Below are 25,252 nucleotides of genomic sequence, written 5' to 3'. Positions count from 1 at the left end.
CACTGTCTGAAGGCACAGTCTGATTCACTGATAGGACCTGATTTACTATAGACATATTAAACAATTGAAATATAGCTAAACCAAACAAGTTCACTGCAGTAGAAGAACGAAGAACGTAAAATGACACAAGTTTTGTTTGTCCCTTGTATGTTGCAAGAAGAGTGCACTGTCCTAACACAGGGATCTGCTGTCCTGAATATGTAGTGAGCTTAACAGTTGCGGCACGCAACGGAGGTTTGCCCAGTTGTTTGTACGTGTCGTGATTGAGCAATGAAACTGCAGCTCCGGTATCGAGCTGGAATGGGATCACTTTGCCATGAAAGTCCAAATCTACAAAAAGTTTATTGTCCTGCTGACGACAAGAGCGATTGTCTTGTGCAATTTGAACTGATACAGGTACAGCATCACTTGCTAATTGACGTGATTTCCGGCGACGTCGACGCACACTATTTGTGGGACAAACACAGTCACAGTTAGAGACAGTGGCACTGGACGAAGCGGAATTAGCTACATGAATGTCCATGGGCGAAGGTTCACGAGCCTGAGTATTCTTGGTTCGATTCCGGCGTGAAGCAAAGGGCCTGGAATGGTTGTGATTGTCTGATCTGAGCTTTTTCCGGCAAACACTTTGAACATGTCCTTTCTTATTACAGTAAAAGCAAATAGCTTGGCGTGACGGGCAATTTTCACGCGAATGTCTAGTAGCACACCGCAGGCATGATTTCACTGCATTTGTGTGCTGGCGCGGTACACCTGGTTTAGAGCGTGGCGGCAGCTGCGTGGACGTGCGCGAGGGCAGTGTACCGGGCCGCGCAGCGCGCCCAGCGGGCCGGTTAATGTTACACACGGCTGGCGAAGTTGCAAATGAGTCCTGAGCAAAGTCAAGCATGTCTTGTCTATCTAATATGTCTATCACTTGCTGAAGGGAGGGATTGACGAGTTTCAAAATCTGTTCCCGTATGCGAACATCAGAAACGTTCTGTGCTATTGCATCACGTACCATAGTATCTGAATAAGGGAGTCCACATTCACACTCAAAAGCACAATCCCTTGTAAGGCCTTGCAATGTTGCAACCCACTCCCTATTAGTTTGACCGGCCGTACGTTTTGTACGAAAGAACGTATACCTTTTTGCAACGACATTGACTGTTTCTTTGAAATAGGCGTCCAATGCCGACAAAATTTCTTCGTAGGACAGAGTTGCTACGTCGCGTCGGGGAAACAATTTTACTATCACACGGCAGGTGGACACACTGACACAGGATAATAAGTGAGGCTGCCGCTCATTACCTTGAATTCTGTAGGCGGCGAGATGGAATCCAAATTGGCGTGACCACTCAGTCCATGTCTCTTGTGCCGCATCAAAACTGCGAAACGGTGGTGCAACTGCATGTTGTGGCTGCGGTAGCGGTGAAGCAGCGGCTGCCGCATCGGTTTGAATGGCACGTTGACCCTGGACGAGCTGTCCAAGGGCATCCAATAACGCCTGCGTCTGCTGATTCTGCAAGCGATAATATTCGGACAGTACATCTGGCGAAGCCATGACACAAGTAAATGTAATGAATTAGAAAGAACAAGACCCTTTCCATTGACTCGTCGCCAACTGTTGTGGCGTAACAAGACAGCTACGCCACACTGAAGTAGCCGAAAGGCACGCGTAATCTCACGTAGGCTAGATAGAGGTCTGAAACAGGATACGTAATGAATGGTAGCAAGAAGTACGTAGCTGCTATAATACTTAACTTTTAATCCATCCTTTGTATACAGCATTCCTTGATGATACAAGTGAGACTGTATCTTAAAATGGTTAATGGCGCCTTGCTAGGTCGTAGCCATTGACTTAGCTGAAGGCTATTCTAACTATCTGCTCGGCTAATGAGCGATGCTTCGTCCGTGTAGTCGCTAGCAATGTCGTCCGTACAACTGGGGCGAGTGCTAGTCCGTATCTCGAGACCTGCCTTGTGGTGGCGCTCGGTCTGCGATCCTGACAGTGGCGACACGCGGGTCTGACATGTACTAATGGACCGCAGCCGATTTAAGCTACCACCTAGCAAGTGTGGTGTCTGGCGGTGACACCACAGATGGTATCCTTAATATTTTTCGATACCATCGCATTTGAAATGCCTAATACAGTCCATGATTCAGCTCCATAGAGTAGGACACCGAACGTGTAACATCAAAGTAGTCGAGTGCGAATCCTAATGACTGGTCTGTTGGTTCTCAGCAGTCGCCGCGGACTAAATGACTGCCGGGGACTTGGTGCATTGGCTACAAGTTTTCTAGTCATTCTGGAGATTTTCCTTTGGACTAAGTACAAGGTCGTTCTTCGTTGGTTAGATCGTGCAGGTTTCAGACCGTTGATGTTACTATGGCTACACTATTAAATGTGTGTCCACCACCATATCAGTAGATATAATGAAACGGCGGCCATCTTTCGTTATGACTTACAAGGAGATTTCTCCAGCGGTAGGATCGACTTTTTGAAACCATCTATACGGTTATGTAAGTTAAGCACCCAAGTATCACACACTGCAGCCTTTCATCCTGGTGGGTCGACGTTTGCGAGGAACTGATGAGAAAAGAAATTCGGAATTTTGTGTGAGACTCTATAGTATGAAGAAAGCCGAATGACATAAGTTGGTTGTGAGGGTAATGGAAAGGATACTAGGTTCACATGCATGAGGTTGTGGGTTCGAATCTCACCAGAGAAAAAAATCTATTTTAGGTCTTTATCGAAGTGACATTGATAATCATTTTCATTCAATTGATGTAAATATATTTTTTTTTATTTCCACTCCTCGGTCACGTGATTCAATAGTGATATGAACTTCTTCATTTGGTCTAATTTTTCTTCTTATCATCCCTTCTCCACTGGAAATATTTGTTCGTGAACTTTTACTTATCTTCATGTATCAATTCCGATTTAATTTCTCCTGTTTTTATGAGCCTGTATTTTCGTCTACGTTATTGCGTTCATTATATCGATTTCTCACTTTGCTTGAATTTTATTTTACTTATAAAACCTTCTCTAATTTAAATCTTCATCTACACTATTATTTCCATAGTGCACAAAGAATTTAGGTTATGTTTTAAATATTTGTATGTCGATTACCATGCAAGAAAGGCACGTCTTGTAATGAAAACTACATTTTTCACACTAATGCACAGTCAATATAAATAGATTATTTCGTCTTTTGTTTTTTAATTAATATATCGGAGTTTTGAAATAATTGAATAGTCAAACAGATAGGAATAATAAAATACACATTCACGTGTCTGGATACTTTTGACCGGATAGTATATTTAAGAATGTTAGCAGTGGCCAGAAATTCGGATATTTGGCTTTCCGCTTAAGGCTGGTGCGGGGCGGGTCAAGATACCTCTAAAAGTAGAGACATCTGGCAGCATTAGAGGAAAATGTCCATCAAAGTAGCTGTGTTGCGCTCTCTATCTGCAGTTGTTCTCGTGGGCGTCAGAGCTGCCGTAGCCAAGACGCCCCCTGGGTTTTATACTGCGGACACCGTAGTCGTGCCTGATGAGCTCTCAGAAATTATGAAATGTTTTCGCAGATTTCAGTTATGGTGGGACAACAACTGTAGAATGTACCGTAAACATGCAGGATGTTCCGAAATCCCCGTTACAGACTTGTAGTGTAGAGGGGGACTGAGTACACAATACTCGTATTCTGAATTGGAACCCATCTCCTGTAACGCACTGTTTCCTCGCTCCAGCCATTTGAAAACATGTTGGTAACGCGACCACTTGTACACGTAAGTTATTAGGTGTGACCCAGTACATCAGTAGTTCCACAATTCCACTCATTAAAAGGAAACTTAATAAGCTTTCAGAAACACTGTTCTTTACAATACGCCCTTCTCCAACACGGGTGCGCTGCGTCTCTTTGAAGCACTGCCGTCACCCCTGCTGACGGTGAACGCACCATTTTCTCAAAGTCGTTGCGCAGTTGTGGAGAAAAGCGTATGCCATCAAGTCGGACACTGCGGAGAACGGACTTCGCCATACAGAAGGATCATGTCGGTGTATTCGGCAAAAGTGCACTCCGCAATGTTGCTCTAATACTGACAGACACGTGAGTGACGCACGAGCCATGTCAGAGTGGTGGGACAGACGGTAAATGACATCCGACGTAAGCACCTTCCCCCACTCCCTCCACCTCCCACGATGGCTACCCTGTTGCATGCCCACCTAGCAAGCATGTATTCAAACGGCTGTAGCAAGGAAAGAATACGTTTCCGTACGTGGGTTCCAATTTAAAATATTGTCGCTTTGTTCCCTCTAAAAGTGCTAGAATTTCGGAAAACTCAGTATCTGTCCAGTAAACTGTACAGCTGGTGTCGTACCACATTCGAAATATCCGATTGTATTTCAGGATTTCGGTGTCATGGCACTTTGCAGAAACATTACTGAATTTTCCTGTATATTTTACCATTAAAGCCAAGTACCGTTTCTGTCTCCATACCATAAAGCATAAGTACCATTTATATCATTTCAAGCACTATTTCAGTTATTCGGGATGGCGACAGTTCAATCCCGCGACCGGCCATTCTGATTTAGGTTTTCCGTGATTTCCCTAAATCGCTCCAGGCAAATGCTGGGATGGTTCCTTTGAAAGGGCACGGCCGACTTCCTTCCCCATCCTTCCATAATCCGATGAGACCGATGACCTCGCTGTCTGATCTCCTTCCCCAAAACAACCCAACTATTTCAGTTGCTAGGTTTTAGGAAAAAATAAGTGTATCATTCTCAAAATATCGGAGAGAAGCGATATAGTTCCTACAAAGAACTTGAAGAAAATCATTTTGGCCACTAGGCCATGTCGTTATAAAACACTGAAAAACGAAAATACCGACATTTCGACCATCTTTTCAGCGATCCTCTTCAGGGCAATTAAATGCCAGGAAATTTCAAATCAGTGCACACTCCACTGCAAAGTGAGAGTTCAATTAGGGAACAACTTCTATTTCTTCTTCTTCACCTTTGATTAATTTCCCGAATTCCTCGTCCTTTTTATATGTTGCTGTCTTTATACAAGGTGTTTAACAACTCATGTTACACATTTCTAGAGCTTGCAGTTTCACTTAGTTTCACTTCTCGCATTTTCTCTTGTAATGTGGCTGCCAAAACTCGGTTCACTCAAAATCTTAAGCTCCTAGGTCAACTACAAGGCAGCAAATGCAACCAATACTTGAATTTTCGATTACTAAAACATGACACGCACTGCCCCTTACTTGCCGACTGCATCAACTTAGAAGCTTCTATTTCATACAGAGTGGTGCGACTGCATTCCTCACCACACGAGATTAATTGTCAGACGATAAATGTAAACGTTTCCTAGGAAAAGCCCCCATTGTGACGATTTGCCATTACGTTATTATTTAAATAAATGAATACAACGTAAAGATTTTCTCGGTTTTGACTACACGTTAACACTTCTCGCATTTTCTCGTATAATCTGGTTGCCAAAACTCGGTTCACGGAAAATCTTAAACTCCTAGGTCAACTACAAGGCGGCAAATGCGGTCAGTAATTGAATTTTCGATTACTAAAACATGACACGCACTGCCCCTTACTTGCCGACTGCGTCAACTTAGAAGCTTCTATTTTGTACAGAGTGGTGCGACTGCATACCTCAGCATGCGACATTAATTGCCAGACGATAAATGTAAACGTTTCCGAGAGAAAAGCGTCCATTGTGACGATTTGCCATTACGTCATTACGAAAACAAGTTAGGGAAACGTTAGGTTTTCTTCGGTTTTTAGTACACATTAACACTTCTCGCATTTTCTCGTGTAATGTGGCTGCCGAACCTCGATTCATGCAAAATCTTCAGGTCCTACGTCAACTACAGGGCAGCAAATGCGGCCAATAAATGAATTAGCGATACCTCAAACATGACATACATTGCTGCTTACTTGTCGACTGCATCAACTTAGAAGCTTCTATTTCGTACGCAGTGGTGCGACTGCATACCTCACCACACGACATTAATTGCCAGACGATAAATGTAAACGTTTACGAGGAAAAGCGTCCATTGTGACGATTTGACATTACGTCATTACGAAATCGGTTGAGGATAACGTAAGGTTTTCTCCGGGTTTTGCTACACATTAACACTTCCCACATTTTCTCGTGTAATGTGTCTGCCAGACCGTAGATCATGCAAAATCTTAAGGTCCTAAGTTAACCACAAGCAAATGCGGCCAATAATTGAATTTTCGATATCTAAGATATGACATGCCCTGCTCCTTACTTGTTGACTGCATCAACTTAGAAACTTCTATATCGTACTGTTTGGTGCGACCTCATACCTCAGGGCCCGTAGCTCGTGGTCGTGCGGTAGCGTTCTCGCTTCCCACGCCCGGGTTCCCGGGTTCGATCCCCGGCGGGGTCAAGGATTTTCTCTGCCTCGTGATGGCTGGGTGTTGTGTGATGTCCTTAGGTTAGTTAGGTTTAAGTAGTTCTAAGTTCTAGGGGACTGATGACCATAGATGTTAAGTCCCATAGTGCTCAGAGCCATTTGAACCATACCTCAGGACGCAACTTAATTGCCGATGATATATGTAGATGTTTCCGAGAGTAAAGCGTCCATTGTGACGATTTGACATTACGTCATTACGGAAACAAATGACAAAAACGTAAGGTTCTCTTCGGTTTTTACTACACATTAACACTTCTCGCATTTTATCGTGTAATGTGGCTGCCACAACTCGGTTGATGCAAAATCTTAAGGTCCTAGGTCAACTACAGGGCATCAAATGCGGCCAATATTTGAATTTTCGATAGCTAAAACATGACTTGCACTGCTCCTTACTTCTCGACTGCATCAATTTAGAAGCTTACATTTCGTACAGAGTGGTACGACTGCTTACCTCAGCACGCGACGTTAATTGCCAGACGATGAATGAAAGCGTTTCCGAGACAAAAGCGTCCAATGTGACGATCATGCTTTACGTCATTATGAAAACAATAGACGAAAACGTAAGGTTTTTTTCGGTTTTTACTTCATTAACACTTCTCGCATTCTCTTGTGTTATGTGGCTGCCATACCTCGGTTCACGCTAAATGTTAAGGTCCTGGGTCAACTGCAAGGCAGCAAATGCGGCCAATAATTGGAATTTCGATTACTAAAACATGACTTCCACTGCTCCTTACTTGTCGACTGCATCAACTTAGAAGCTTCTATTTCGTACAGATTGTTGTGACTGCATACCTCAGCGGGCGACATTGATTGCCAGACGATGAATGTAAACGTTCCCGAGAGAAAAGCGTCCGATGTGACGAATTGGCACTACGTCATTATGAAAACAAATGACGAAAACAAGGTTTTCTTTGGTTTTTCTGCCACTCAAAGTGCTGCCATCTTCAACCCCCCCCCCCCCCTCCCCCATCATAGCGATCAGCTAGTATGAGAGAAATGGACACAGGAAAGTAATAACGTTCCAGGAAATCCCATTCTAGGGACATTGAAGGATAAATGTTCCAGACGGTTTATTTCCAATAAGACACGCATACTGGGCATCTAGAATATCACATCTGCCAGATCGTTTCTATTGTGAGCAGTGGAAAACAAAACATCGTACTGAAGAAGCCACAGAGGGTAACACTGGCTTTGCTTAACGTGCACATGCATTTTCATTTACTTTTGACTAATAGTAAATGGAATTAACTTTGCACTGATTTGTTGCCGTTACCATAAAATTTGAAGTACATTCCTACTTTTCGATTTCTTCATTTTGAATACCTGCAAATTTTTATTATGAGACAGAAACTGTACTTATATTATGCTATGCATCGAAAAAAAAAAAAAAAACAATAAACTGTTCAGGCCGAAAGACGAAGAGCTAGTGAGACACGGTTTTTGGTAGACGAAGTAATAGGAATAATCTGGCCACTGATAATGATGATCTAATGATAATTCTGTTATCGTTTTGAAAGATACATTTAAATATGCATTGAAAGTAACTCCAAATTATTTTGGGAATTATAATTGCTGTATGATGAATCTACATTGAAGATTTTGTAATGCAAAACATTTCGATCTGAGAATACTTTATGTGGTAGAACGGCATTGACCTCGTGTGTCATTAGGATAAAGTTAATTTGCCGCCATTAACATAAAATTTATCCGCCATTAACGTAAAATCTATTTTTCAGCGCACTGTAATAAGGACTCACTTCAGATGATTGGACAATTAAAGAGAACTCAAACCGTTATTTTAATGGTATTTGTAGGTCCAATGCAGCATTTACCGTGGACAGTCCCTGAGCCTAGACTGTCAGTTTTATGTAGGGAGTACTACTTTAAAACAGCACTGCGTCTTCAGGCCACAAGTGGCCAATCAGGACCATCCGACCGCCATGTCATCCTCAGCTGAGGGTGAGGAGGAGCTGGCTGTCCCACTCGTTGTGATTGTTTTCTTTGACCGGAGCCGCTACTATTCGGTCGAGTAGCTCCTCAATTGGCATCACAAGGCTGAGTGCAACCCGAAAAATGGCAACAGCGCACGACGGCCCGGATGGCCAATCATACAAGTGCCGACCACGTCCGACAGTGCTAAACTTCAGTGATCTGACGGGAACCGGTGTATCCACTGCGGCAAGGCCGTTGCCCCTATTATTTTTACACGATATTTTTGATCGTAGATCAGGTCCAATGGCTCGAAAGAATGGACGTTTACCATGTTATGCACATTTATATTTTCACTACATCGACACAGCTGGTCCAATTTCGACCACAGGTGATGGTAGCCAGACGGTGCCAAGCATCACGTGTACATTAGTGCACCCAAGTGTGCATGCATCACAGCATTCGTGACATTTAAATTTGTTACTTCTTTGCTACTATATTCGCAATAAATTTCGCAGACAGTATCCGCATATGACTCTGAATATACCTACAAAATTATATCATTGTACGACACATGTACCAGGAGATACGTCATAAAAAATCAGGACTAGGTAAGACGCTGCTAAGTACAGACGTGGACGCACAGCTGTAAATAAATGCCTCGGCAACGCCAAGTTTTTCCGCTAGTCATCTATAAAGATAAAAAATCCCCAATACTATCTACCAGCGTATTTTTTAAAAACCTTTATTTTGTCATACATTTTTTCCTGTAAAAACCGTAAATACCGTGCACCAATGTGTTTTTGAAAATCGTCTCTTATTGTCATTTCTTTTTATGTATTTATGTATGTATTTATGATTGAATTTGTGTAATCTGTGGCTGCAAGTCCCCTCCCTTTATGGGGGAATCGAAATAATAAACAACGGAAAAGAAGTGTGGGTCAATTTCTTCCTTATTTTTCCGAACTTCTGATAATAGTAAATCGTTGGCGTTTTGAGGGCGTGGTAGGTAGATACAAGAGATTAGTGTAGGGTTAGAATTTGGGTCAGATGCAGTGCCAGGAGGTTCTGTTTCTATCTGGCTAGCTTCAGAGTACTTCACCATCTACTAAGTGATGCGTTTCAATGTGAATGGTTTGTTCTGTGCTAGGTCTACTCTTTACTGCACAATGCTGTTCCTTCGATGCTATTAAAACCAGGATGTTATCAAAACATATGCTCAGTGGCAGACTGGAGTCTGCAGAAATATTTCCAGTGGGATGGGTTGGGAGGAAGGGAGGGGGAGACGCGTCGGGGATGGAGTGCATGATTCTGAAACTGGCACTTTGTGTACAAATCAGCTGGTCAGTTACGAGATGCATCAAGCTACAAGACCCTAACTCTATAAGCGCTACAACTGGTCAAAGCTAAGGTTTAGCAGTATTGTGGAGAATTCTTATCTGGAAGAGTATGAGTATACTGTGACGAATAAAAACCCTTTACTCCAGATTCCAGGGAGGGTTGGGGGGCGATGGATGAAAGTGCCCCTTTGACTCTCCTCCCCTCCCCACCTCCTCCCCTCCCCCTGCCCCTCGCACTTCGGGAGGACAACGGTTCAATCCCGTCTCCGGCCATCCTGATTTACGTTTTCCGTGATTTCCCTAAATCGCTTCAGGCAAATGCCGGGATGGTTCCTTTGATAGGGCACGGCCGATTTCCTTCCCCATCCTTCCCTCACCCGAGCTTGCGCTCCGTCTCTACTGACCTCGTTGTCGACGGGACGTTAAACACTAATATCCTCCTCCTCCTCCCCTCGCACTCCCCCTTGCGGGTGCCAATGGCTGGCCCATTCATTTTGAGAACGTTAGAGTTGCAGTAACTGTTCTAAGAAACTGTTCTAGATGTCCTTGCGCGTCGCTCTTACAACTCAGAACTCCAGTCGGAATGGCGGTTATCGCTGAAACAACTGGTTTTCGGCTCTATCAGATTCTCCAGCCTCACTTTAACCTAATTGTTAAAGCCTGTCACAAAACCAGTTCTTGTAATAATCGATTTTCAGTTTTTTATTTACATTACTTGCCCTAATAAACGCAGAAATCGAACAAAGATAAAAAATTTTGAGTTTCTCAGTTTCTTGATAAATGGAATCAAAACGTTAAATTACATACTTTTATGATGATCTGCAGCCGCCCAGAACGAAATTAGAATTATATTAATACCGTCAGCTGCTCACGGGCGTCGATATATATCAATGGGGACAGGTGCCCCGCCCGGGACTCGAGCCCGGGATCTCCTACTAAAATGACAGACGATCTGTCCATCTGAGCCACCGAGGGCACAGACGATAGTGCGACTGCAATGACTATCTCGCTCACGCCTCCCGCGAGACTCACATTCTCACCTTGTATTCCACACACTACATTCGTAGTGTCCCACCCCAACACACTCATTACTCGTGGAAGACATTCTTACCGAGTCCCGTAAGAGTTCGGGGAATACGTGTGCATCTTCACAGAAGAAGGTCATGGCTGGTATTTCCAGAACCATTTACTTATATGGACATGGTGTCTGTTCTTTCGGACATGTCTTCCACGAGTAATGAGTGTGTTGGAGTGGTACACTACGGATGTAGTGTGTGGACATACAAGGTGAGAATGTGAGTCTCGCGGGAGGCGTGCGCGAGATAGTCCCTGCAGATGAAGTATCCACTGTGTCCTTGGTGGCTCATATGGATAGAGCGTCTGTGATTTTAGCAGGAGATCCCGGGTTCACGTCCCGGTCGGGGCACACATTTTCACCTGTCCACGTTGATATCAACGCCCGTGAGCAACTGACGGTATTAATATAAACGGTATTAATATAATTCTAATTTCTTTAAATTAAATAGTCAAATAAAACTTTGTCCGCTGTTCGCTGCTTTTCTCGAAATATGGCGAGTGGTTCTATACTACAAAAAAACTGCCAGTATTCTCCTATTGATCTTAGTTTATAGAAGCTCTGCTCAAAAATTATATTGTAATCGGTTATCACAGCGCTATGTGGGCATTACGTATAATCCAGCGACAAAGGGTGAAAACTGCAGCTGGAGAACTCTCTTTTTCGTTTTAATTTCTCTGTTTTCAAGGGCTACAAGCAGATAACGGCATACTAAATAGACACAGGCAGCAGATCAGGCACTATCTATTTTTATCCCGAACTATGAATGATTTGTTAAATTTTAACTTTTTTCCTTGTATGATGTCGCAAGTCGACCAAATCGACCATTGTGCTTCACTCGTACTGCATATCGTAAATTACTTCCAGATTTCCAGATGATGCCATTCTGTGTTACAACTGACGTTCGACAACAGCGAGAAACTGCGTGTATAACAGGCACAATAGTATCTCGGCAATGCTGGACCAATCCATTTATTGCTCGTTTCTGTCAGCAGTGTTTAAAAGTGGCATAGATCACTTTCCCATTTTTCTGTAATAGTGCAGTATTTAAAAGCTATGGAAATCTTACAAATAAAAATTACTCGTTTTCTTAAAAAAGGTTTATTTGAAAACTAAAAATTTTACTGCGACTGCTGTGGCTAATTGATATCTGTTTTTTCGTGGTTATCAGGAAAAAAATAAGAAGATACTTGCTATAACCGAGAGCAAACAAATACCGAAGGACACCGGTTATTCAGAACTAAAATACCGATATCGTTTTAACTGGTCGGTTTTTCTATCTCTAAACTGCAATGTCGCCATAGAAAAGTGTGTCGTTACATCGTTGTCCATAGCAACTTCGAGACATGTGAGTGTTTATGCGCAATATCGGCAAATGGAAACGCGAAGAAGTAATAAGCGCATGAGCGGTATAAATTATTTCACGGTCAGAAGAGTCGAGTGACAGACAAGACTGAATCACTGTAATAGAAATTATATGGAAAGCTGTGTAAAGGAAAGTTTCCAGTTCTTTCGTGGATTCCAAAATTGAAGCAAATTCCGGGACATCAAGGTAACAGAGTCTTATACGGATAGTATTCTACGACTAACGTAATTGACCCACATAGTGTACTGGTATACGGATCATATTACACGACTAACGTAATTCACCTGAAATTCGTTACCAAGATATTGTCGTAAACGGATAGTATTACACGACTTACGTAATTAAGCTGAAGTTAATTACAAACATGTTCCTATAACATTCGCTACTACTCATTACGCTAATTCACCTTCAGCCATTAAGCGCAAGCGCAGATTCTAGTTATGATACGTGCACCATCCAAAAATTTATCAAGGTAGTAACTCAACACAACTACAAACGATCAGTGTGTGCAAAATAAATAGCATACCTCATAAGAAGAACATGACGGGTTTGAATCATTCCCACCGCAAAGGATTAAAAATTCAGGCTCGCACACAAGACCACTTGATAACTAACCAGAAACTCAGTTTAGTTGTAGCTTCGGTGACGATAGTCTTTTTTACATTTTCCCCTCAAACTAGATAATTATGAAACGTAAGCAACTACTCTAAAATATCTGCGGCAACGGCCTTATCGCAGTTGTTACACCGGTTCCCGTGAGATCACCGAAGTTAAGGGCGTTGTCGGGCGTGGTCGGCAATTGCATGGGTGACCATCCAGGCCGCCATGCGCTGTTGTCATTGTTCGGGGTGCACTCAGCCTCGTGATGCCAATTGAGGAGCTACTAGACCGAGTAGTAGCGGCTTCGGTCAAGAATGCCATCATTACGACCGGGAGAGCAGTGTGCTGACCCCGCGCCCCTCCTGTTCGCATCCTCCACGGATGATGACACGGCGGTCGGATGGTCCCGTCTCAGTAGCCCACTCGTGGCCTGAAGACGGAGTGCTTACAAAGCAACTACTCTCTAGTGCATGGCCGTGCTACTGAGACCTTGATGCTTGACATCAACAACAGATGGCAGTACACGAGGTTGGCTTACACCTACTGGCGAATTTTGCGATCTGTCGTAAGCCTGCGTAAACACGTAGGGCCTTCCGTCTTAAGTGCAAGGATATCCATTGCGTTTTCTGCCGCGCGACTTAGGTGGAATGTTTCATTATTTCTGAAATTTTGTAGAAATGTTTTTCGTTGTATGTCCTCTCCATCGGTGCTGAATTTACTGTAAAATTATTTGCTCGCTTTTCGGAACTTCCGTTCATGGTAAATCGATACTATTTGAAGCCGTGGTAGACACGAGCCTAGTGTGCTTCACCTTCAGCACCTTCTGTTTCACTCTCGGTTCCTATGTCGCTGATTTCACAACTAACAGTTCGTTGTCTACTGAGTATACTATCTATTGCACGACACTATCCCTCCCACGCTGCTAAATTTAGGTCGTCGGCAAAATATGAGTGCAGTGGAACAACGGCGTCCGCAGAAATTTCCCCAGGAGGTGGTGGGGGCATTGGTAGGGGTGGGGGTGTGTGTGGAGGCCTATTACTATGAAATTCACCCAGTCCAGACCGCCAAGGAAAAGAAACCTTGAGATTTGGAAAGGGTGTTGATCTTATACAGCTTATACTGCGTATTTCGAAATTCCATCTCTAAGGGGGAGAAACAGGAAATGAAAGGATTTATGAAACATGTAGTTATTAAGGTAATTTTGAAGCTAGTCATACGAAAATTTGTATCTGGTTTCTAGGTCAGAAATAAAGAAATATGTGTTCCAGTATTATTGGAAATTTAACCTCTATGAGGTGAAATAGTGGGTGAACGTTTTATTTTGAGATCAATAATTATGGAAGAACTATGAAAGTATTTTTAAGGCTACATCTACGAAAACTGGTATTTGACTTCAAGGTTACAAATAAGAAAATACGTGTTTTAGTGTTTTTGGAAGTTCAACCCCTAAGGGGATGAAATAGAATGAGCTGGTGCGTTTCTGGCGGCAGTTTCCATCGATCGTCATTTTGATCTTTGAGTCGTGGTGCAGAGGACACTGCTCCCTAACCGACTGTAGTAGTTCTCTGCGCGGCTCCACATCGGGCTTACCGCGCTTACTCTGGACACAGTTACCAACAAATCGCCTGACATCGCGATATCGGTTGGGCCAAAACATGTGTTCCCGAACTCGGTTCAAGGTCTTGTAGAACCCCAAATGACCCCCGACCGCCGAAGCATGAGTACCACGCTAACTCGTTCCTGTGGAATACAGACCTTCACTTCACCACGGTTGTCTCCCCCTTTACACAAGAGGCCCCCACGAAGGCAATAGCCAGTAACGACGTCGCCATCCACCAACTGCTGCCGAATCGGTCCCCACCCAGGGTCCTCAGCCTGTTTGCCAGCTAAGTCGCTGAAGAAACCGGGTGTCTCGGAGAGAAGGAAATTCACCCAAAGATCCGGCTCCACGTGGCCCTTGCTTTCCCAGACTCTGCCGCGAACGTACGGCTGAGAGCGTCGGCCACTGATATGTCGAACCCGGAGATAAATCTTGTCATCTTAACTTCGGCATGATTTTTAGCGAACTTATTAATCAAAGTTTAAGGGCTGGCACTGGTCCAGTAACTCACGGAGCCTCATTTGTTTCAGTTCAGTTGTATTGCTCACCTGTTCTCCAGATAAGGTTGTGTAGTTTATGTCTCAGAATATTGTCTGCCGTTGATGTATGTTGTGTTAGAGATAATTGGCAGCGGTCGACGCTAGCATGCTAGGAGCAGAGCACCACGGGGGCAGAGAGATATTTAAGGCCATGTCCTCTCCTTTACATCTCGGGTTATGTTGTCACTTTTGTGTGATTCCATCTTTCCGGTGGACAACTATAGCATCCGAAGTTCAATTGCATTGCCAAGTTGAGGCCCCTGTCTCGTGGATCTCTCGTATTGATTTGAATTCTTGGTCTGCTCGCCTCTATCGCCAATTCACACGAAATATTGAAGCAACCTCGTTTTAGGGGTATTGTCATATGGTCATGTTCTAGTTGTAATCATTCTAAGAATATTGTTGATTAATCAACTGAGTAAGCAAATTTGAAGATCGGTTTGTTCAAAATTAAAGCACCTCCTTAATTGTTTTAGTCATTTGTATATAGTTTTGTTTAGGAAAGTTGGCTAGCCAAACGTTAAAAAATCTCTGTTCTTACGCTTAATCTGTTCCTCAGCTGATTGGAAGTAATGAGAGTTCTGCTGGGAATTCTATGGACATTTGGACTATTTAAGTAAAGCTTTACCTAAGTATATTTACCTAGTCATATTCAAATTTCAAGTTTTACGGTTCTTGTTCCATTTAAAGAAATTTATTTATTATTTGTCCAACTGATCTGGCCTTGTAAGGCAATCTCTTGTATTATTGTGATCGTGATTTTATAATGCTTTTGATTGTAATAAAATATGTAGCAACTACAACGGATTACTATTGTGATTTTGGTGTGTCACTACCATAACCCATTTCATAGAGGATGAAATGTTTCATGAAATGTTTAATTATGAAAGCATTTTTAAAGCTAAATATATTTAAACCTGAATTTGGCTTCATGGTTGAAGTAAAAAAAAAAATACATGTCTCACTGTTTTTGATACATTCAACCCATAAGGGGGTGGAATATAGGATGAAATGTTTTATGAAAATAATTCACTGTGAAAGAATTTTTAAAGCTAAATCTATGAAAATTGTGTTATTGAAAAATGTGTTTCACTGTTTTTGGAACTACAACCTCCAAGGAGGTGCGATAGGGGCGCACGTATTCACTGACTCATCGCCTTCCAGCCCAACCTGCAAAGTATACGAACTTGAAATTTGATGAAGGTGTAAATCTTACGCTGTAAGCATCATTTAGGAAGAGATTGTTCGAAATTCCACTCCTAAGGGGGTGAAATAGGGGTTGAAAGGGTTCTTGAAAATATGTCCCTATGTCCCTATTGAAGCTAGAACTACAAAACTACGAAAATTGGCATTTGGTTTCTCAGTGAGAAACAAAAAAAACAGGTTTTCAAAATTTTCAGAAATTCTTCCATTAGGGGCATGAAATAATTAGTGAAGGTTTTTTGAAAATAAATCATTATTAAAGAACTACTAAAGCATTTTTAAAGCTTCATCTATGAAAATTGGTATTTGACTTCTCGGTTGGATGTAAAAAAAAAGTGTTTCGTTGTTTTTGGAAATTTAACTCACCAACAGAGTGAAATAGGGGATGAAAAGTTTTATGAAATGTTTCACTATAAAAGCATTTTTAGAACTTAATCGATGAAGATTTGAATTTGGCTCCTCGGTTCTAAATAGAAGAATACGTGTTTAATTGTTTTTGAAAATTCAACCCCCAAAAGGTGTGAAATGTTTCTGAATATGTTTCATTATGAAAGCATTACTAAATATATCTCAGAATTCGTATTTGGCTCCTCTGTTAGAATTTTTCAATGTTTCACTGGTTTTGGAACTTCGATCCTAAGGGGATGAAAAATTTTAATGAAATATTTATTGCGTTATATTAAAATATTTTAAATCTGCATATCTGAAAACCGGTATTTCACTCCTCAATTAGATATAAAGAAATATGCGTTAGGGAATGAAAGATTCTACGGGGATATCACCACAAGAATACAAACGGCTTGACTAACAAAAACCTTGGACTCCAGCTATCGGCATTGCTTTTGGTCATAAGAACATTCAGTAAAAGACCATGCTTCAATGGCGTTAATTAGCGTGAAAAGTTAAGAAAGTGTTGCAGTTTACAAAAGAAATAAAAAAACGATTAAAGAAAAAAAAATTCTTTGCAGACCATACGGTTTACGCAAGTAAAGAAGCGGATCATAAGCTAGCTCTTTATGCAAATGAGTTGGTAATTTTAAGTTCCGAGAAATGTCATGCAGCAGGAACGAAGTCCTATAGTTGCTACGATTGGCTAAAGGAAAAGTTTTGCAGAATCACGGGAAATCACTTCTACAAGTGCCTGAGAATCTCGTAATGAATAAAATTCTGTACTGAAGATTCCAAGGTGGGAGACGCAGGATTCCTCTCCCCCCCCCCCCCCTCTCCCCCCTCGTCCCATTGCTATCCTCCTTTTCCTACAGCAAAAAAGACTAGAGAAATTTCCGCTGTGAAACTATTTGCAAACAAGAGACGGCCCTTGAAATTTAACGCTTCAAAGTTTTAAGCCCTGCTCATTCCGGATATTGATTAGAAACTGTTAACCCATATTTGAAACCTGAGTACATAATCCCTGTGACATCTGATCAACGGTGTTCCTTAAGGACAGGTTCTGATTGAAAACGTTCGAAAATTCAATTTCTTTGTAATTGCATTTTTTTAAAGGTGTACTTGTCTAGACTCTTGGAACGGAAAGTTTTTTTTTTTTTTTCAATCCTTGCGTTACAAAAGTTTCTACAGCCCATTGTTTGAAGCAGTGTCACGGTTGCCATGATCCGCGCGGTGCAGCCGCGCTGTCTCACGCGCCTTGTCGCGGTTCGCGCGGCTCCCCCCGTCGCTACGATTGGCTACGAGGTTCGAGTCCTCTCTCGGGCATATGTGTGTGTGTGTGTGTGTGTGTGTGTGTGTGTGTGTGTGTGTGTGTGTGTGTGTGTGTATGTATGTATGTATGTGTTGTCCTTAGCATAGGTTACTGCAAGTAGTGTGTAAGCATAGGGACTGATGACCTCAGCAGTTTGGTTCCATAGGAGCTTCCCATAGACAGACGGTTGCCATGGGAGACTCTTGAGTCGGAAACGCTCTGGTCAGGTACGCTTGTCCGTCCGCTTTTAGAATACTGCTGCGAGGTGTTGGATCCTTACCTGATAGGGTTGTCGGAGTACATCGAAAAAGTTCAAAGAAGGGCAGCACGTTATATCGCGAAATATGGGAGAGAGTGTCACTGAAATGATACAGGATTTGGGCTGGTCATCATTAAAACAAAGGCGTTTTTCGTTGCGACGAAATTCCAATCACCAACTTTCTCCTCCGAATGCGAAAATATTTTGTTGACACCGACCTACATAGGGAGAAACGATCACCTGGATAAAATAAGGGAAATCAGAGCTCGTGCGGAAAGATATAGGTGTTCGTTCTTTCCGCGCGCTAAACGAGATTGTAATAATAGAGAATTGTGAAGCTATATGAAGATCGTAACTGTTCTCGAAAGAACGGACACCATTTATGACCGTGCAGCTTCTCTAGAATAAATGATAATTAATTGAAATCCTCAGCTGCCGACTGTTGTTGTTGATATACCTCGTGGCACACATTTTCAGCTGTCCCCATCGAGGTATATCAACAACACCTGTCGGCAGCCGAGGGTTTCAATTAATTAATCATTTATTGGTTCAAATGGCTCTTTGCACTATGGGACTTAACATCTGAGGTCATCAGTCCCCTAGAACTTAGAACTACTTAAACCTAACTAACCTAAGGACATCACACACATCCATGCCCGAGGTAGGGTTTGAACCTGCGACCGTACTGGTCCCGCTGTTCCCGACTGAAGCGCCTAGAACCGCTCAGCCACATCGGCCGGTCTATCATGTATTCTAGAGAAGCTGCTCGGTCATGAGTGGCGCCTGTTCTTTCGAGAACAGTTACTATCTTCATACATATGGTTAAACGCTACCCAGCCATTGACCTTCGTCTGTTCGAATGCGCACAGGTTGCCCGAATTCTTACGGGAATCGTCACCTTAGTGTGCGCCAGTAATGAGTGGATGGGCAAATACCTATTACGTACATTACGTACGTGGATTGTGGACAGTTGGGAATGTGAGTCTCACGGGAAGCGTGCAAGGGATAAATCCCTGCAGTCGTGCTATTCATTTGTGCCCTCGGTGGCTCAGATGGATTGAGTGTCTGCCATGTAAGCAGGAGATCCCGGGTTCGAGTCCCGGTCGGGGCACACATTTTCAGCTGTCCCCATCGAAGTATATCAACAACACCTGTCGACAGCTGAGGGTTTCAATTAATTTTCAATTGTGAAGGTAATTCGATGATCCCTTTGCCAGGCACTTAAATGTGATTTGCAGGGTATTCATGTAGATGTAGATGTAGATGAAAGCTCGTCCCGTGACGCACGTGCACAAAATGATTCATACTGCAGAATGCATGCAAACATACTCGCCGACAATACGGACGAATATCGAGTGCAGGCTGCCGAGTGCTGCACTTCCAGCTTAGACAGATCGGCTTTTCCTGCCAAGAAGAACAGGGAATTGCTATCTAGGAACAATTCGAGCTAGAGGCAGGGTTGATAAGTACTCCTTGAATTGCAGACTAAACGTAAATAACGAAAATACATTTTTGGTAAAAAAAATTGGTCAAAACATAATCCTTTGAAGTTAGATTTTCAATATTCAAAACGGCTAATCGAATACGGAGGGCAGATTCGTGTTCAGCAGCTTGCACCTGGTAGCCAAGCATGTTACCTGAGAAATGGTATTTTGCTAAAGTGGGAAGACATTCTTTTGTGTTTGAATTGTTGGCAAATATCAGTCAGACGTGTGCAGTTGGTCTAAGCGTTTCGGTGTGTTGAATTTGTACCAATGATTTTTCTACAGGTTTTTTCTGTCCCAAATAGAGAGTTGAAGTCTCCCATTAGTATTTTCACGTTATCTTGGTGAATTTTGCTCATAGTATTTTCGAGTGTGTTCCAGAATTTTTTGACATTTTTGGTGTTTTTCTTATTTTCGATGTTGGTGGGGGCATGTGCATTGATGAGTGTATATTTTTTACTGGGGCTCTGAATGAGCATAGTCCTAAATTGATTGTTGATGGCTGTGATTTCTTTGACAGAGTTGATGATAGATCTGTGTTCGAGAAAAGCAATGCCGACGATTGGTACGCCTTTCGTTACCTTTTGTTGTCTTTTGCTCTAGAAGATGAAATGGTTTCCGTAATGCAAGCCGGCCGCGGTGGTCTAGCGGTTCTGGCGCTGCAGTCCGGAACCGCGGGACTGCTACGGTCGCAGGTTCGAATCCTGCCTCGGGCATGGGTGTGTGTGATGTCCTTAGGTTAGTTAGGTTTAAGTAGTTCTAAGTTCTAGGGGACTTATGACCTAAGATGTTGAGTCCCATAGTGCTCAGAGCCATTTGAACCGTAATGCAAGGTTTCATTGTCAGTTAGTTGTGGTTCTTGAATAGCAATGATGAGAATTTTTTGTCGGTCGATTTATTATGTGAGATTATTTAGTTTTCGTATTTGGATCAATGTATCGATGTTTAGTTATAAAAAAAATTCTCATGTGTGTGAAATCTTATGGGACTTAACTGCGGAGGTCATCAGTCCCTAAGCTTACACACTACTTAACCTAAATTATCCTAAGGACAAACACACACACACACACACACACACACACACACACACACCCATGCCCAAGGGAGGACTCGAACCTCGCCGGGCACAGCCGAACAGTCCATGATTGCTGCGCCCTAGACCGCTCGGCTAATCCCGCGCGGCGTGTAGTTTTCAAATGCGTGTTTTCCGCTTGTAGGGAAATTTACAGGAGATCTTCAATATTCTCCGCCGTGCTAACCTGGACTCCCCAGAATCCGAAATTCCAACAGCCGGGTTGTGTACCACCTGGGGTAAAGTTGACTTTGCTTGCACAGTTCATGTTTGTTTGTGTTTCATTGGTTTTGCCTGGGTGATTCCAGGACCGGACAGGACCAGAGGGTGTTGAAGCCTTTGGAAGCAAATATGTTCAGCCGAGCTCATTGAGCTAACAGACGGTGACCAGAGTAGCGGTGGTTTTCACTCAGACGTGTCTGGATTTTGAGTTCAACGGATTGAGTAGCCGTTCAGGATTGTGTTAGTATTTGGTTCACCCTAAGTATTTGATTTCCTCGGTACCACCCATATGGGGGAGGGTTTCCCCTATCGGCCCCACGGGATTTTTATTAATTTTATTATTATTGTCATTATGTCATCAGCAAATCCGATAGGATGCATCTTCCCACCACTGAAATAGATGTGCATTGTTCGATTCAGTATTTCCGTCACATAAATATGGGTTATAATTACGTGACATTGCTGCTAGTAGACATATTTCTCACTTTTTCTTAGGCAGTTCCTACCTGTTACCCCATCATAGGAATTTATGTGCGCAACATTGTTGCAGTACAGACGTTCAAATTATCCGATTTCTGTAATTTCATTTCGATACCAGATCGTTCTAATCGGATGCAGCCAGTCAGGCTTAATGTGGATATCCGAATACGACTCTCATCATTTGATAGACTGGGTAAACCACATTCTTAATCGGACCGTTGAATCTAGATCACTTATTTATGACAGGGCCTGAATTCTTAAACACTGTGGAAAATAATAATACAATGTGCTTATAACTAATATGTTATTTAAATATAAATATATGAACGAACGAGATAACAGTTTATTTACAGGAGCAGATCCCCATCCATTATAGCAGAGGAGTGCGAGATTGGTTGCAGGGCCAAGAGAGGATAAAGCTGTTGCCGTATGTTCCACGACCACCGAACATCAACCAGATAGAGAATATGTGGGCAGAGGTGACAAGGTCATTGCCATGTGGACCTACAAATGCAAGCGACCTTTGGACGAATATAGAAACCGTATGGTGGGAAGTAAACCATCACGCTACACTTTCGACGTCTTGATTAAATCAATGCCCCTACGCCTTAGAGAAATCTTACGTAATGATCGTGTGTGGGTTGGTTACTAAAAGTATACTAGTCCACAAAAACCATGTGGACAATTATCTGATAGTCGGTCAAGCTTTGCTTTGTCGCAGTTCTTTAGATACAAGTCCATTTGCTTTCAGTCTCCTCCTTACAATTCTTGCAATGCAAGGTAATTGAATAATCTCACCCACTCGACGCCAACTGAGGAATTGACTGGTGCATGTCGCCCTCACTGGAATCAATGACTGTGTGCGTGTGTGTGTGTGTGTGTGTGTGTGTGTGTGTGTGTGTGTGTGTGTGTGTTTTCATGTTCACGAAAAATCTGAATCAATACTATTAACATTAGAGAGACAACCAACAATAAATATTGCATCAAATATGACTGTAAAGTATTTTAATGCCATGGGAAGTGACAAACTGAATTTTTACCCAACCCACGACCTTCATATTACGTTAAGTAAGATTATTAACTCCATAGTATCGTTAGCAGAGACAGTGTTCTCGTGTTTCGAGGCTCGCGACAAGTGCAGCGATTAGCAGTGCCAAATGCGGCCGCGATTTGTTTATGTTGGCTGAGCGTGGACACTGCAGCAGACGCTTCGCCATAAACAGAAAGAAGTCACCTTGGCTCTGACTGCAGTAGCGGATATCACTGCCTGCGTGTTCTTATAGTAACCGACGTGAGACTCTACTCACGGGTGCCATGGAGCAATTGCAACGGGTATCATGTCATTAGTCATCAGAATATTAACCAGTGGTGAAAAGTCCACTCTATTTGAATCTCAAGAAAATAGGAACCTTCTCACAAAGGAATGTGAGGTGTTATCAAAATTTATCCAAGATACAAAAATTAACTGCAGGGCTTTCATGTATGCAGTAGTAGCACACAAGGAAATATTATGTCTTGGAAGCGTATATTTCATTTCCTTTTCTCATATTAACGCCCTTGTTTTAGTATGAAGTGAGAAAATAAACACGAAAAACTAAAGTTCCTGAGAAGCATATTAGTCATATCCTCTTCTCATATCATAACTTTTATTTCAGTATGAAGTAAAAAAATAAACAGTTTAAGGTTGTGAAGCATAATTTGACACCAAATTCTTATCGTAGGCGCTATCGGAAACGCAAAAAGCAGGGAGCTGTCCATTCTTTTGTCCAACAGACTGTTTCCTTTCATGCATTACTCCCGCTAGGAGATTCTTATTTAAGGACTTGTCGGCATCAAGTTCTTCAGCAGAACAAGCCTTATATTATTGTGCTAATAAGGTATGGAAAAATGTAACAAAGACGATTTCCCCTAAAGCAGTGGGGATATTTGCAAATGTCTGTATTCAGCAATGACTGCCAGCTGCCACAACACTTCACAGAATCCATGCGGCAGGCAACACAACTATGCGTGCACTTCAGACTTCATTCAGTAAGACGTCAGGAGATGGATGGAAACGTCAAATTAACGTCGCTTTCCGAGTCGTATTCAATCCAGAATGAGGCGTTATTAAGGTAGTTGAGCGTTCTAGTAATTACACTTTTGTAATTCACGTATGAGTATTCCGATAGCCAAAAGAACCCGTTAGTGTGAGGCAATACGTGGACTCTTCTTTTCGCTGGGTGACCTATTACTGTTATTTAGGATTCTCTCCGTCCTAGACGTAATGCAAGTGGAACTTCAGAGGCGCTTTCCGCTATTCTTGACAACTTGTAATCACTGCGAGTTACAACTGCGTGATGATATGGCTCAGGTTGTCAGTAGTTGTGGTGGTGTTATGCTGTCAAACTGCTTACAGTAACGTTAATGGTGGCCCACATAATTTAGCGCTGACTACCTACTTAAGTAAAGATAGTGTTGTGGCGTCGCCGCTTCTCTTTATTTGGCCCCAGCTTGCGTAATCCGATTTAACGAACATAGTACTCCATTCGCGGGCTGCTAATGATACAGTATGACTACAGAGATCATCGTGCGGCTATTACATTAATTCTGCAATGAATTGCTTAACAAATATTACCCTCACCTATGCAGCTGGAATTACTCATTACACAGGTACTCTGTTTCACTTGGTTAAGGGATCAGTCAGCTGCAGTCCTGCTTCTACTGTTCGTAAATACTTGTGTACTTCATTAATGGTTCAAATGGCTCTGAGCACTATGGGACTTACCTTCTGAGGTCATCAGTCCACAATAACTTAGAACTATTTAAACCTAGCTAACCTAAGGACATCACACACTTCCATGCCCGAGACAGGATTCGAACCTGCGACCGTAGCGGTCGCGCGGTTCCAGACTGTAGCGCCTAGAACCGCTCGGCCACCCACCCCAGCCGGCATACTCGTATACTGACCATTCGTTATTTGACTAAATATGAACTACAATCTGATTCGCATATATATGACATGGGTTAGCGCCGGCACAAAGCAATGACTAAGGGTTGGATGCCGTTAAAGTCCCGTTACACTGATGGCAAGACAAATGTTCGCAAGTCACCTCTATTGCCTCAAAAAACAATTGCATCTTAAATATCGAAGGAACGACGTCCACGCTGTCACAGCGCGTTGAAATACAGCTAAGACGGCAGATGAATATTTGTGACCGACTGGGCTTCGAACCTGGACCTCCTGCTTACTAGGCAGTCATGCTGATCACTGCACTATTATTTTCTTAAAAAAGTTTGAGAAGACTTTTAGCACCAGGTAGGCGGAGGCAAAGAGGGCAGGGGTCGAAGATCCGAGGCCTGGCCTCAATGCTTCCCCCATACCTGTCACTGAGCAGCTGCATTATTCCCATGTATTCCATGTTTGCACCCATATGTACCTTTAAATTGTGGAACAAAATTGAAGTAGTAATTAAGGTAAAATAAATTACAGATTGCCGCTTCCAATGGCGTGCGTTCCTTGTAGAACATAACTTGTAGCAATGAAAAGGGTGACGGAAAAATACATAACAAACATTTATTCAAAAATATATTCACAATTTAAGTTATTTGCACTGGATGGATATGAGGTCTGTAAGGAAGCCATATATTTTTCAACAAATGAAAAAAAATTCGGAGCCGGAGGAGTTTTGCCAAATTAGAACATTTCTGATTTTAGAACCAACGTAAAAGAATATTCCAGGAATATAAAAAAGTGAAAGAATAGTACTCTGCTTCTAATAAAAAAAAAACTGTCCGCCTCTTCGTAGCCCACATAAAGCCATAGATAAAAAAATTTGAAACCATTCGTTATATTTGTTATTCTTCTTAAGCGTAAAATGTTCTTCTGCAATAGATTCTATTTTCACATAAGAAGATGAGCGCTACAGTTTCTACAAGCTGACATTTGTCGCAGTATGGAGATGGTC

At 42.5% G+C, this 25,252-nt stretch overlaps 1 non-coding gene across 1 annotated transcript; it reads left to right on the top strand.

Annotated features, from left to right (window-relative positions):
* Positions 1 to 19,086: 19,086 nt before the first annotated feature.
* Trnat-ugu lies at positions 19,087 to 19,161 on the top strand. Its single transcript has one exon. It is a non-coding gene; the product is annotated as a tRNA-Thr (tRNA).
* Positions 19,162 to 25,252: the final 6,091 nt, after the last annotated feature.

This window comes from Schistocerca piceifrons, chromosome 9 (assembly GCF_021461385.2).
Source record: "Schistocerca piceifrons isolate TAMUIC-IGC-003096 chromosome 9, iqSchPice1.1, whole genome shotgun sequence".
NCBI lineage: Eukaryota > Metazoa > Arthropoda > Insecta > Orthoptera > Acrididae > Schistocerca > Schistocerca piceifrons.
Note: the sequence above shows the minus strand (reverse complement) of the source record. Positions and strands in the feature narration are given on the sequence as shown.